Below are 14,885 nucleotides of genomic sequence, written 5' to 3' on the forward strand. Positions count from 1 at the left end.
TGAAAATACCATAACGTCTTATTTTTTCAGAGACTGTATGCTAAAAAATCATCTGCCATCCACCAGTCGGGTATACCTGGGGTTTACCATTTAAATAGCATTTTTTTCCCCCGCATGTCCAAAAACGTGAACCCAAATAAGCTGGTTTTGTTCGCACTTACATCATAAACATACAAAGTTATTTCACATTAACCTTTAATTTTACTCCTACTATCCCTGATCAGTGCATGGCTTGTAATATTTCTATTCCATCCTTGCCTGCTACTTTGCCATATTTCCAGTAAAGCTGTAAAAATATATTTGCATACCAATAACAATTGTTTTAGTTCTTCTGCTTTCCTGCCGAGGCTCTTGTACATCAGTCAACAAAGCATTTCAGTTACTCTTCGCTGACCTTATCCAATTTTCTAGCTGGGCTAAGTATGTTGTCCAACTACCACTCCAATCCACATTAAATCGTACTTCCCTCTGTTCCACACTCTAACCCCCAGTCGTGTCTTTATCCTCTACTAAATAAAGCAATCTTATATGCTTTGGAGACATAAATAAGCTTATCTAACCACATTCTGCATTTAAAAGTGAACTGATTTACTGGACACACATGGTTGAACTCAGTAGCTAGAGATAATACTGATCATTTCTCATCACCAAGCCCTTCCACACTTTATGAATAGTACTTCTCATCATCTCATACCTCATTTTTATTCATACGCTGAAAGAGAAAATAAACCATTCTGCTTTTTTCAAACCTAAGCATTGAACTGAAGTCAAATGACTACAGTAAAATAACAATAATAAAAAAAAAATCTCTGACTCTACAGTAAACCCCTATCAAAAGCTTCTTTAGCTTACTCTAGCTCCAAATGCTCAGCTAGTAATGTGGCCAGTTCCTCTTAAACAGCAGTTCGTATTTAAAAAAAAACGTTCTTTATTTACTTTGAATGATTTTAAACTGAACTGAGGAATTTATTAACAAAGTGCCACATTTTTCATTTTAATTAGGTCTACTTTTCAAGATAAATGTATGAATTTAGTGAAATACAAATCCTGTTGTTTTATATTTCAAATCAGTTTTATTTGTTTTAAATATGTGATAGTAACACAAAAGGTAGCTGCTAAATACTTACTAACTGCTGAAAGGTATGTAAAGGACACTATGTGTTTCTAAAGCGGATGCTCACAGAAGTGCCCGACAAGCAGACTTCAAAAACTGTATTATCTGTCAACACAGTAACTGGAAGAGACCTCCTGTCTCACCACACTTGCTGCCTGCATTCCTAGGTATCTGTATCCTAAATGCGCTTCCACTGAATCATCAAAGACCAAAGATGGGCTCCCTGTACTCACACACATAATTTGGGGTTGAAATGATGGTGATTGCAAAGCCTCATCAGTATCACTTTCAAGGACAGGTGGCCATTTAGAAAGCATGTCTGTGTACTGTACAACTCATTATTACTCAAATACACTTAATTAATGCATTTTTGAAGATGCAGTTTCAAAGCCTGGTTTGCCCATCATGTTTTAATTCAGATTTTTGGGTCCAACTACAATGCTCTTACTTTGTTTGTAATTCAGACAAATGTCTCAGCAAGAAAGGCTTAGGTGCAATCATTTTAAACTAGTGAATCATTGGAAGTAGGGAGGAAAAAAAAGATAGGAGAGTGGGATGGCTTGTGGTGGGAAGAAATAAATGATCTATTGACAGATAACAGGCTAGGAAGGCATTGTCCCTTATATTACCTTCTGTGCAACTTCTTTGAAAGTGAATTTAACTAAAGGAGAGACAGTGTAAACACTAGTAAGATGATTTAGGGACAGTTGATCTTTACAAAATTTTCCAGTATTTATCAAACCATCTCAGATTTACCCTAACCCTTCAAAGCATCTTGAGTTTGCCACAAAAGGTACATCACATAAGTGATAAATACTGCTCCCTAAGGAACTTTAAACTTTTTTTACTGTTTCCTTCCGCCATCTAACCACTCATTGTACATTGGTGCCTCCCTCCTGCTCTACCGCTCTCCTCCTGCTACAGGGAATTCTGAGCTATTCCACAGCATCTATAAGCTGTCAACCCACACCTAAATTTTTCACACTATATAGAACCAAGTTCAAGAAGAACTTGTCAAAAAAACCGTCAAATGTAATTATTCTCTTTCCCATATCACTTTATTTCTGTACCTAGACATCTACTTGCACTCCAGGTCTGTGAAGCATTTAGGCATTGCATTAACACAAAAAAACATTACACATGGCTGTCCTGTGTTCTGTACAGGAGGGCACAATCACAGAAGAATCACTGACTTTCACTCTCAATGCCATGTAATCTCTGTTTTCTCTAATAAGATGTCTCTGTTCAAAATCCTGAAAGCCTCACCATTTGCCATAGTCTTAAATAAGCTGAAAAGTTTGCAAATTCATCAGTTACTTCCCTTTATTAACTCTAAGAGATGAACTGAGCTATTATCATGGCTTTTGGGCTTCTCTCTGCAGATGGTTGCTTTGGGGAGGACCCATCCTGAACATCCTGTTGCAATCAGCAGAAATGCCATCGACTTCGATGGGAACAGCACTTCACACCAGGACACCGGCTGGCCATGCCTCCTGCAGACCTACTGCATGGCATTACGCTTGGGAAGCCTGGTGCCACAGACTACAATCAATGCTTTATCACGGACTCCAGTCAATTGGAACAAACCAGTTATTTTTGATGAAGAAGTGTTCAGAAAGACTTTCCAGTGAAGCAAGAAGCTTGTTCTACATTTTAAGGCACAGATTTGACTCGTACTTAATTTAAGGCACTGAACTTCAGAAGGTTCACAGCTAGTAGGGTGCTCTTCTACAGAAAGGGAGCAAAGCAGAAACAAACTGACTCTGGCCCCATCCAGCTATTTGCGTTGCTGAGAACACATTCATTCAGACCACTTGAAAATCCATAGAATGGTAAAACTGGAGGGGAGGGCCGTCTCCCCTGGCTGGACTGTTTCTACCTCTTCCCGGACTGTGGGAACAGTGGCAGTGTGGCAGCTGCTCGCTACCATCAGCCCGGGGCTGCAAACCACAACCACGGCAGTACACTGAGGGTGGCCCAAGGACTGAAGCATGTAGAACAGCTTAAACTCGGTAATTAAAGGCAGGATACGTGCTTGAATCCATAACTGCCTAGGGTGAGGAGGAGTTGGCTTGCCCAAACAATCAACAAATACCAAAAAAAATTTGAAACCTTCTCCACTCTGCTCTTCAAGACGAAGCCAAACATATTTTAACAACTTGCTGGAGCATATGTGAGTTGATTCCATTGTTGCTAACAACAACAACAAAAAAATCCCTCGCGACACCCTGTCCTTCAGACCAAACTACACTTGCTCAGGGTCCAGTGGGTGCAGAGGTCTTTTGGAATAGTAATGGAGTTTTTAACATGGAAAAATACTTCAAGGAGTTTCAGACCCCCCTCCACCGTCCCTCCTGTTTTGTCCCATCAGTAGGAGAATAAAAAGGGAGTTGAATTGTGATATTGCCAGTTTCCTCCCAGCATATGTCCCACTTCCAGTCTGGGATGAGCTCAAGGTATTGAGAACATAACCTTACCGAAGAAAAGATTTTTTTGAATCACTCTAGAGACTTTCCCCCCGATTCAGCTGTGTAAGCAACTGTTGATGACAGATCAGAAACACACCTCTGCAGGTACGTTAGGTATTGATGAGTACATTTATTTGCTCCAAAAGCCTGTGATAAATACAGGATACAGAGCATGTTCTGATGCCTGAACGTGCTCCACTACTGTCCCTCTTAAAATTTCCACTAGGAAATGTATCTTAAAGTCCCAAGACATACACCCATGTTTGATTTGAAGACAGAATGAATACAGCCTCTCTGCGTGAGCACTATTATCCTGCCGAATTGTCCAGGCAGAGGCTGACATTTAACCTCTCAGAAGTATTTTTAAGGCAGGATCCAAATAAGTGACCAGTGGACGCAGGGAAAGGGGATAGGACTACAGAGACCATTACAAGGTCTTATTCCTTCCCTCTGTCCACAGCAAATTGCTTAGTACAAACCCAGTGCTAGAAGTAGGGGAGTCCCAGCTGGGACAGTCATAACCAGCCCAATTATTAATCTGTTGCAAACCGTGAGATGCCTCTATAGGCAGGTCTCCAATTTTGACTTCTTTTTACAAACACCATTTCAATAGTGATTAAAATATGAAGTATCTAAACCACTAAAGTATAGCGTCTATATGTCACTATATGTTGAAACAGTAGATGGTGAACAAAACAAATGGAAGACTTTACCTGCATATTGAAATGTCAAATGAATCTGGCTTTTAAATGCAAGAAAAACATGGAACTGGGTCACAATAAGTGATTATATCCCATGTTTAATCCCTACTCTGTTCTCTAAAGGTGTTCCTCCTGCTGCTGAGCTTAAAAGGAGGAAGGTCTTTTCAGCTCTCAAAAGAAGGCTCCTCTTGAAGGCTACATTTTTATCAATTAAATGAAAATCTGGTAATGTTAACTAGCAATTTATGGTAAATTGCCAGTGCCTTACTTGAAGGGTTATTATCAATGAAGTGCAAAGTAAATACTTACTAAATGATTTGTTTCAATTGGATTAACAGTTGCTTAGCTACATTATATATTACACCAGCAGCTGCTGCAAAATTTGGACAAAATAGTCTTAACACCTGTGAATTTACTGTAAATACATTCCAACTTCCATTGCAGTTATTTATGTTTTAAACTCCTTGTATGTTTTTCTGTTCTTCACCTGATGAAACTCGCACCAAAGCTTGGTCAAGGATGGAATAAACATAGGTCCTCCTATTTTAACTTCAGACAAAAGTATTTGAAAACAGTAAAAAAGCCCCCAAAACAACTACTCTGCACTCATTCCTAATAAACTGAAAATCTTACTTTTAGATTAGAAAGAATACGTTTTCCATGCATGCGTGCTTATCACACTCACTTCTTCACAGCTGCAAAAAATGACAGCAGAACTAATTTGCTGATGTGTCAGGGAAATTTTTCCATTTCTATCCATTTCTCTTTCCTACCCTCTGCTGATGTTACCTTTATTTTTCTCTTAAAATGCTTATCTTTTCCTAACTTTTTAAAGAATCTCTGTCTTTTTCTCAGTTTCCATTCCTCATTTTTCTCTCCCCTGACATCTCATTTTTCTCTCTTAACTCATTTCATGACATAGGGGACTGTTTCCCTTTCTAATTATACCTCCAAATCTATTTGACTTAAGGGACTTCTATTACTTTTTAATCACAGACCATCACAGCTTCTTCAAATGAAGGAATCCAACAGCACACCAGAACACAAACTAACTCACAGTCCTGAGACTCACCGGATTTCAGCCAAGCTTCCTGCACAGTCAGCTTATCAAACCTTCATCCAACCCCTCTTTGCTGGGCTCTACCGAGCACTCATGGAAAACAGCAAAATTGAAACAGAAAAACAGAGCTTCAAATGCTTACTGATGACAGTGAAAACAGCAGGAGCCCAAAATAATATTAGAGTCAGGAAATACAGGACAGAAAAATAAAAGGAGAAGGCACCAAGAAAGGCAAGTATGAGATACACTCCAGTTTGCAGAGCTTTCCCCACCTGGCTGTAGTTACAGCTACCAGAACTTGAGTTCTTTCATTCCCCTCCACCCCCCAGAAATGGTATTTCTCTGTCACTAATGGTCTTTTTCAAAAATTACATATTAAGTTAAACTTCCTCCTGCTGTATGTGAATGCAACTTTTATCATCTTGCACTATTTCTGAGTGCAGCTATACAAACAAACCTTACATTTTGCATGTTTTTGACCAAATCAAAATTCAGTTAGGAAAAATAACTGTCTGTGCTCCAGAAGCTGCACTTGAATTTTCCCGCTTGACTCCACCTCTGTCTTGGTTCATATCAAAACTCCAAATAACTTTACACTTCCGTGATTAGGTTAATTAACACAGGCGAGTTCAAATTTGGCAGCTTTAGCTCATTCTTTCACTGACAAGCTACAAAAGCATTTAACTTTCCTACCTGAACAACACACATAATTTTCTCCTTCTTTTCCATTTGGAGGCTTGTAAAGCACTCATTAATCTGCATGAACTCAGACCAAATCTAACCTTCTTGCAACTGGATTGTCATCTCTGATGTTTTGTAATTGTATTGCTGTAAGTGAAGCGTAAGCACCATCAGGGCAACATTATGGTAAGTAAAGACATGGTAGCCCTGGATCATGTACCCAATTATTGTGTCTTTTTAAGTTCATAGTTGCGTCAAAGATGAAGAAGCAAAGTTTATGGTGGCCTTGGTGAATGTGCCTCTGGAGTTTGGAGGTTAGGGAGAATGATCCTGAGTAGTCCACATGCTCCTTTTAAAGCAAGGGAATGCACTCACCAAAATGCTTGCTACAGGTCCCTGAAAGCATGTCAGAAGTATTCTTCTGCCTCTCCAGCCCACCAGCAAGCCGCCCTACTTTGAAATGAGCAACAGACTGCATCTTTTCACTCTGCGTCTGAAGTGAGAGCTGCCTGCTCTTTGACAAGATGCACAATAGAATCATTTGCAGAGGCTGCCAAGCTGCTGCTTAAAATACTTAAAAACTGTAGCATCAGGGTTTTGGGGATCTTTTTCTAGGTTAATGATCAGGTTTGTGTTCCTGTTGTTGCCCATAGTTGTGCTTTGGCTAGCTAATGGGCTCCCCCACAACCAAATGAAGCCTACGAATCCCACAGAGCATTTGGACTGAACTTGAGTTTGCAGCAACGTTTGATGAGCTGCGAGGTTGTGGGTTCTGCAGCTTCATCAGAAACTGTTCTAATTAGCAGTCCATAGGCATGGGCACTGAGCCTTGTGCTCCAGGAACAGTTTTCTCTTAAATTCTCTAAAAAAAAAGATGGATGTGTAAATCCCATTTACATCTAAAAGGACCTACCATCTGAATCTTCAACCACTAGTACCATGTTGAAGCTGTCTCTTTTGTGTGAACACGTTTAATCACAAAATAACTCAGTTCAATTTCCTTCTCCAGATTAAACTGTCATTGTTTAAAACACCTTTTTTCTTCCTTGCACTGGAAATGAAGTTAATTCAATACATTTCTATTTTTTAAACTTTTGTGTTATTTTCTCCATCACAGGGTGACAGACCAAAGTAATGACTTCTTTCAGAGATTAACACCAGATTAAATTTTTTAAAACTCTTGGAAGTAACTCAAATGTCTATTGCAATATAGATTCTACCCTTTCCCCTCCTCAGGCCATAACCAATGAAAGGGAGAAATAAATCTCATACTGCAACGTAATATTAAACTGAAATTGGATGCAAGACTAAAATACCACCAGCATCATTTTTGTTATATGGTGCACTGTTTTCTTGCATATTCTACTGTCAGGCAGTTCAGCTTCAGCTAAGACACTTGTGAGAAGAAAGAAAACAACTCGTAACCTGCAAACTGTCATTCCGAACCTAAGCAAAAGAAAGACAAACCACCTCTAATAAAAGTTTGATCTCCTAATTTCTATATACTGTCTCCCAAAGCTACATAACAAGCAGCAAAATACTGCAAAGGAAAATAGAGTAGCACTTTTCTAAAGGAATGAGAACTTGGTCAAATTGCATTCTCTATCCTACTAGATAAATTAGGGCCTGACTCAGGTCCCAATAAACGTACACAGTGACTCTCAATGACCTCAAACTTGCTGAATCTCAATGATATTATATCGATCTTACAACACAAGTAGGACTTAGCTGTTTCTTCAGGTTCAAAAAGAGTGATATGCAACTCCAGGAGATAACACAAAGAACACCCATTACTTAAAAAGATGCAGGGTTGTATAACTGAATATGGAGGGTTTGTTGGGTTGGTTTTGGGGGTGGTGGTGGGTTTTTGTTTGTTTTTTCTTTACAAATCTCATCTGCATTTAGACAGATACATTGTTTTCTGGAAGCTGCTACCTTGGTAAAAGCATAACCAGTGATATTAAGAACTCGACAGAGATTTTTCTTGGATTTGTTTTTCACCAGCACATAAGAACAGGACTGTGCAAGCCCAGAGTCCTGATATCCTTCACTTTACAGAAGACTCTTTTCAACAGGACTTCCTAGCCTTTATACACGTATTAACTCAGCAGGACACAAAGCATCTATACAGGCTGTACATTTTTAGGCCAGAAGTTTGGCATATGCAATATTCCATTTTTCAGCTGTGCACAAACACACCCCTACATACCTACAGGAATGCTAGGCACAATCATACTAATACAATCAGAACAGGAGTGAAAAGGTGGTTAAAGTATGTTCATGCACTCTCTATCACAATACAAAAATTCAGGAGAATCAAATGTGACTACAAAAGTCAAGCTCAAAACCAAAATAACATCCAAAAGGCAGTTTTTCTCCACTGTAAACACACCGGGGAACCTATTGCCAAGGTTTTTTGTGGATACTTGCAGTCTCATCTACATAGTTTGAAAAAAAGTATGTAGACTAATTCTGGGAAAAATTAAATCAGCCTATGAAGTGATTAAACACAAAGATACCACCTCTGACTTAGGAAATCTTTAAGCCATATATTAGTGGGAGATGAAAAAGGGTATCAAAGCAGCAGCACTGTGGATACATACACTTTCAAAGGTATTCTGTACTGGCCCACCTGAGACCAGACACTGGCTGAATGAACCTCTGGTCTGAGCTAGTGTGACTGTCTGTCACGTTCACCTTTACAAAAGTGCCACCGAGCACAGTATCCTTTACAAATTTATGACATTTCTGGAACATTATGATATTACTTTTGTTTGGCATGAATAAGAAATCCACATAACCCAAATCACAGACGCAACTGACTTGGAAACATGATCTTGACAAGACCTCTGACATACTATTCAAGAATGGAATCATTTTGTGAAAGCTCCTGTTGAATAATTACATGACTAAGACATACAGAAAGCTTCCAGTCCAAAATCCTGAATTGCATATACAGTCATATAGTTTGAACTATTAATAACAGGACCATCCCAGCCCTATAAATAATTTTAACTTGATGAAAAAATTACAACTTATAAATTGGTTATAACTCCAGGCAGCACTGGGCACCCTCAACACATCAGAAACTGAACTGAGGTAGGCAGAGCACTTTTTAAAGCTGTCAGAGATGTCTTCAGCAGGACACATAAAACAAGGGATTGCTTGAAAGCTTAAGTGGTGATTGTCAAGTAGGAGTAGCCTGTTCAACAGCAAGACTAAATTGTTTCAGATCCACCCGCACAACTTTTACAGCTCCTTCTGACACTTTAAAACCTCTCACAAAGGAATCAGGCCCTAAAATGAACGGTGTTTTTCTTAGAAAACTGTTCAGTCTAACAAGAATGCTTAAATGAGTCAAACTTCTTAATATTTAAAGTGCCATCCTGTATTCAAAATTAGTTTTAGGAAAAAACCTAACATTTAAGGCTAAAAGGTAAATTAAAATAGTCATAGGAAAACTCAATGATTTTGTATGCATTTAAATTATAATAATATAACTGAGGAAAATCAATTAACATTGTGATTTTCCAAAATTAAAAATTTTGGCCTCAGAAAGCAAGCATGGAATATGACACTAAAACATGCCGTTCAGCAAGAAAGTATAGAAGTTAGAGAGATGTACAAGCGCTACTTCACTGCTGCAAATACATTTTGTAAATCTAATTACAGGTGCATCTTCATAGAACAAAAAGACAATACCCACACCATAGCTATTAAGCATTTCTACAGCCCCTATAACCATTAAACCCTGGAAATGTAATAGAAAAAGGAAAGGGAAAGTGCTACAGCTGCAGAACTGCCTGCAAAAATAAGCAGCTCTATGGGGCTTAAAAAGAAAAGGGAATAGGAAAAGAGTGGACTTGTAAATAAGTTCACAGCATTTAATCACAGATCTGAAGCAGAGCCTACCAAGTCTACAGAACTCTTTTAAAGCACATGACATTTGCTTAGTAGAAAAGCCAAACTGAATTTTTAATAAATAGCATAATCTGGATTTCAAAGGGTACTGGATTCAACCTTCTGCTTCTAGGTGTAAGTACAGATTTGGTATAATTTTAGGTAATATCTTTGGTCTCCAAACTTCAGAAACTGAGCCTTGTTTGAGGCATAACAATGCACATGGCTCCTTTAACTTCAAATTAATGTTTAAAAGGTTTCAATAATAGAAACATTCAGCTAAAGCAAGAAACAGATGAAACTGCAATAACAGAAATAGCACAGGTCCCCCCTGCTTTGTGCAGTGTCATTTCCAATGCACTTCAGACTATACAGAGAAAGACTGACAGTGCATCTATTATGGGGTCATATGAACACGCATATTTATCATGAAAGTACGAAACCTCTTCTCAATATCTGTTTTAACAATGGCAGAAGATATACAGAATAAAGAATATTGAATTGTTATTCTTTATCCTTCATTTATAGTGCTATGTGATTTTAAAAGGGAAATTTAAACATGATATTCCATTTCCAGTTGTGGTGCAGTTTTATCCTGTTTTAACATTATTTAACTCTTTAAGAAATAGGGAAATCATCAATAATTTTGTAAAATAAAGAACAAAAGACTACAAATACCTACTTGACAAGCCAATGGGGCAAAACCAAGAGTGCAGAAAATAAAAAGTAAAGCTGAATAACCTCTGATGAATGCTTACTTATTCTCTCCCAAAAGCATAGCATGCCTAACCCATCACTTACACATCCCACTTGTAAGTCTATTACATGATTACTTTCCAACACAACTACAAAACCCCAGCATTTTTGCCTTTAGATCTCTTCACTATGGCATGCTGCATGTAACAGCAATAAAATGGATTTATTTGCTTCACGTTTATGAACTTTATTTAAATAAGGTTCCCCGACACAATGACGTTAATCCTCCTTAGGGGAAAACGGAAACACTTGCCACATAATCCTTGCTCAACTGAAAACACCAGAGGAATTGGCTCAAAGATACCCCTTCCAGTAAAACCCTTCAGCTTCAGGAATCTGTATATCACATTTCCTGTAGTGGCATATATCTGCTCTTGCTATCATCATTTAAACGAGGCAGAAAACCTTCTGAGTCTACGAGCTACATCCTGGCATGAAGCTGCTGTGATGGAGGAGTCAGGTCTGACATTGTTTTGTGATGATGGTACAACCGCTTATAGACAACACTTCACAAAGCCATAATTAGTTTCACACACCGAGTTCAATACTCCCCGTTCTTACTCAGCACTACGCTAGGCTGTCTTTGACACAAACACTTGTACATGAGTATGTTTTATAACTCAATAATAAATGTCCATAAGCTTTACTATAGAAAAAGTAACTCCTCTTAACCAGTGGCATGCTATCTTCACATAGATGATAGAAGTCATGATGTATCAATTTCTGTCAATATAGGTAGCTTTTATTAAAAAAAAAGAAAAAAAAGCAAAAAAAGAGGTCACTGGTACTCTGGTGCAAATGTAATACTTAACAGAATTATAAAGCATGTTTATAAAAAACACAGAGAAACTTACCGACCTTCAGCTTCACAAAGAAAAAAAAAAAATCACTCTAATTCCTGGTATAAATTAAATCATTGCAATTGAAATACCAAAGGAACCTCCAGCTCCTTTAGCACTGCTTGCCTTTCACCTGGCAGCTGCATCTACAGCAATAAGTCAAACTTAAGTGATGATGGAAAAGTTGACGTGACTTTTCCCTGTACATCATACGCAAAGGCAGGTAGGAGTGCAGAGGGTGAATACCTCTCAGGACTTGCTGCTTGCTTCACTTTTCTTCCTATTCACTCCATGCATGTGATACATGTGATAGCTCCTCCTTTCTGCTGGCCATAATGAATTACTTGGCGATACATGTACAAAGGAATACATGCCCTCACCCCCCCATTTCCTTGCAGGTCAAAGTAACGTTACAGCCAGGCAGCAGAGCTCCTGACTCATCCCAAGTAAGTGCCTTCAAACAGTGTCACCTTTCCTTTCTGTAATATGTGGGAATAAGTTGCATTAGGTATACATGCTAGGAAAAAAGCAAGGGGCACCAAGAGATGAAAATCTACACTACAGTATAAAATACTCTATATAGAAAGTGTGAATTTGGAAGAAGCTAAAGCTATAGCTACAGTGTAAGTCATTACCAACCCTGGCATGGCAGCAGCTCAAGACAGGTGCATGTGATGGGGAAAATTCAGGCAGCACAGTCCACTGCCTGGTGGAACAGGAAAGGTGGCTTGGCAGTAAATAGGAGCAGAAACATTAGGAATGCCGATAGAATATTCCTGTTATTTTGTAATGAAGACTTAACATGCTGAAAAAGTTTACCTAGAGACACGTTTCAAAGGAAAAATAAATATTTAGTTGTCTGAAAGTACCATGCTCAACTTCAGAGAAGTCCAGCTAATTAATGAAATTGTTGGTACTAACCTGGGCAAATGAAACTGGAGCAGTATTGCATGACAAATGTATGTGCTTTCAGGTAATTCTGTGTGATAAGAATGGTTCAGGCTTTCAATTCCAGCAAGGGTGAGTATTTGGAAGCAAGACTGGGGAAGGGGAAGGCTGTAGGAGCATGCCAATGTCAAAGTAATTGACCATGAATACCAAAAGCTAGCACAGGAAAGGGCTTTTTCTTTGTACAGGGAAATACTGATCAGTCAATTAGCAGGTGGGATTTCTGTGGATTCTCATCCACTTGCTCACGGAAAACTACCACATCACATCAGTTTAAGCTTCGCTACAACAATTCTTCTGTTTTCCCATTCATAATCCTCAACAATTGATAAAAGAGAATGCTTGAAACAACACAGTAATACTATCTAATGATAAAGTCTTACCCGGTCTCCAGGTGAAATCTGCATCCAGGTGAGGGAGTGCTTCAGTGAGGGAGGAAGGACAGCATGGGAAGCAACCCTGACTCACAACGTGATGCTGTACTTCCCTGAAGTCAATAGCACTACACCAGTCTACCCACCTGAAGTTCTCTCACAGACTGTTTTAAGTAGCCTAATGTATTTTGGGTCATCAACACATATATTTCCAAGCGATTTTGGAAACTGCCTGGACTACAGAGGGTGCTTTACTGGACAAGATACTTTACAGGAAAAGAAGCATACACCTCTCTCCAAATTCTGTGTTTTATTATATTTTTTTGCTCAGAACCTCCTTAGATACCCACCTGTATTTACCATTCTAATTTTCTGACTACAGAAGTTTAATTTAAAAATGCAAAAAAATTATTTTTCCTACCGTATACACCCAAACTTAAAATTCTAAACTCAAACTGTGTTTTCCTCAGTCATGTATGAGGATACCAGGCAAGAATTCTGCTCTTCATTACACCTTTACAATCCTGATGAAATACTGCTTCCTTTACAGCCTATCAGACCAGCACTTGCATGGCTGTATCAACTCCATATGAAGCAGAATAGTTCACTACGCCTTCATAGAGAAGATGTAAATTGCACATCAACAGCCAGTTACAATGGAGCTGACAAAAGGGATGCTATGGCCAGAAAAGTAATCCCTGTGAAAAAGTGAAATACCAGTTTAGCTTAGCTTATCCCTTTCCATAGCCTACTGTATTCTTCCCCCTCCTACCTCTTTCATCTCCCCTCTCTCTGCTGAACAACCCTTAACCCGCATTCTTTGGTAGGACTTATCTACCAACCAACATGCAGTTTGTATAAGCATTAATACCAATGTGCATGCCAAATAGAACACTGCATTTTGCAATTTCCCCATTTACTCACAGATCATGAATTTCCAGTCTATAATGAAGAGCATTAATCCAAAGCTTTTTATTTTATATTTTCACTTCCCAAGCTGTAACCCAAAGATTCCCAAGCAATTTTCTTGAGCTGTTCTCCCAACAGACAGCCTTCACACACTTCTTCCTTCTAACCAATGAGGTAGAACATGGCAAAAAAAAATATAAAAAAAAAAATCACACAGTGCTCAGAGAGGGACTAAAACCTAGTCCTACACACTCCTCCAGCCCTCCTCTCACAGTTTGAAAGCTTGTGTTCTAATCATTTGATCCCGAGTCCATCAGGGAAGATTTTAGTCAAATTTCAGCCTCACACGTTGAACTAGCAGCAGACATATGACAGACCTCCAAGTCCACTAGCTCACAAGGATCAAACACTTATTGCTCTTGCAAGTGCAGGCTGCTGCAAAGGTAAGCTGGCACACTGAGGCAAACTCTGAATTTGCAGAAACTTGCTGTCCAAGACGTGAGGGTAAAGCACTGTGCTCAGTCCAAAAGCCTTTACATGCAAGCAGGTGAAGTGTTAAATACCAAATAGTCAGCTAAAGGCAGAACTTTGAGGCCTGAGACCCAAGAAATGCAAGTTTACAATTATATTGATCACTGGAAACACGGTGGCTACACTGGGAATAAATTAATGTATGCAGGAATTTGTCCAAAAACCCATTAAGGAGGGCACTCCACTAGTGAAGTAGAAGTAGTCAGGGCGTAATTCAATGCTTCAGTGGATGATGAAAGAGATAGATGTCTCCATCTGCAGCTTCCTGCTACAAAGGTAAAGTCGTATCACACAAAAATCACACAGAGAAACTCTCTCTAGAAAGTCTGTGGGTGCCAGCCATGTGGGAATCACAGGAGGTTAATCTTATTGCTCTGTATCTCACTAAGCAAAAGAAGTCACAGATTTTTCAGGAAGTTTTAACCTAGTTTCCAGTTGCTATAATCTCCAGCAACATACAATCTATTTCTTGAGCTGGTGCTATGAAACTGCACCCTACACCGGACTCGGGCAGTACCACACCTCCTGTGTTTACTTTAAGCATTAGTACAGTGTCACGCAGAGCTCAACATCTGAGCTTGTAAGGTGCTTCACAACTGACGCC

At 39.0% G+C, this 14,885-nt stretch overlaps 1 protein-coding gene across 2 annotated transcripts in view; it reads right to left on the minus strand.

Annotated features, from left to right (window-relative positions):
- TPK1 (thiamin pyrophosphokinase 1) overlaps positions 1 to 14,885 on the minus strand; it is a 321,987-nt gene that overhangs the window by 153,672 nt on the left and 153,430 nt on the right. The gene's annotated exons all lie outside the window — the stretch shown is intronic.

Source organism: Accipiter gentilis, chromosome 14 (genome assembly GCF_929443795.1).
Source record: "Accipiter gentilis chromosome 14, bAccGen1.1, whole genome shotgun sequence".
NCBI lineage: Eukaryota > Metazoa > Chordata > Aves > Accipitriformes > Accipitridae > Astur > Astur gentilis.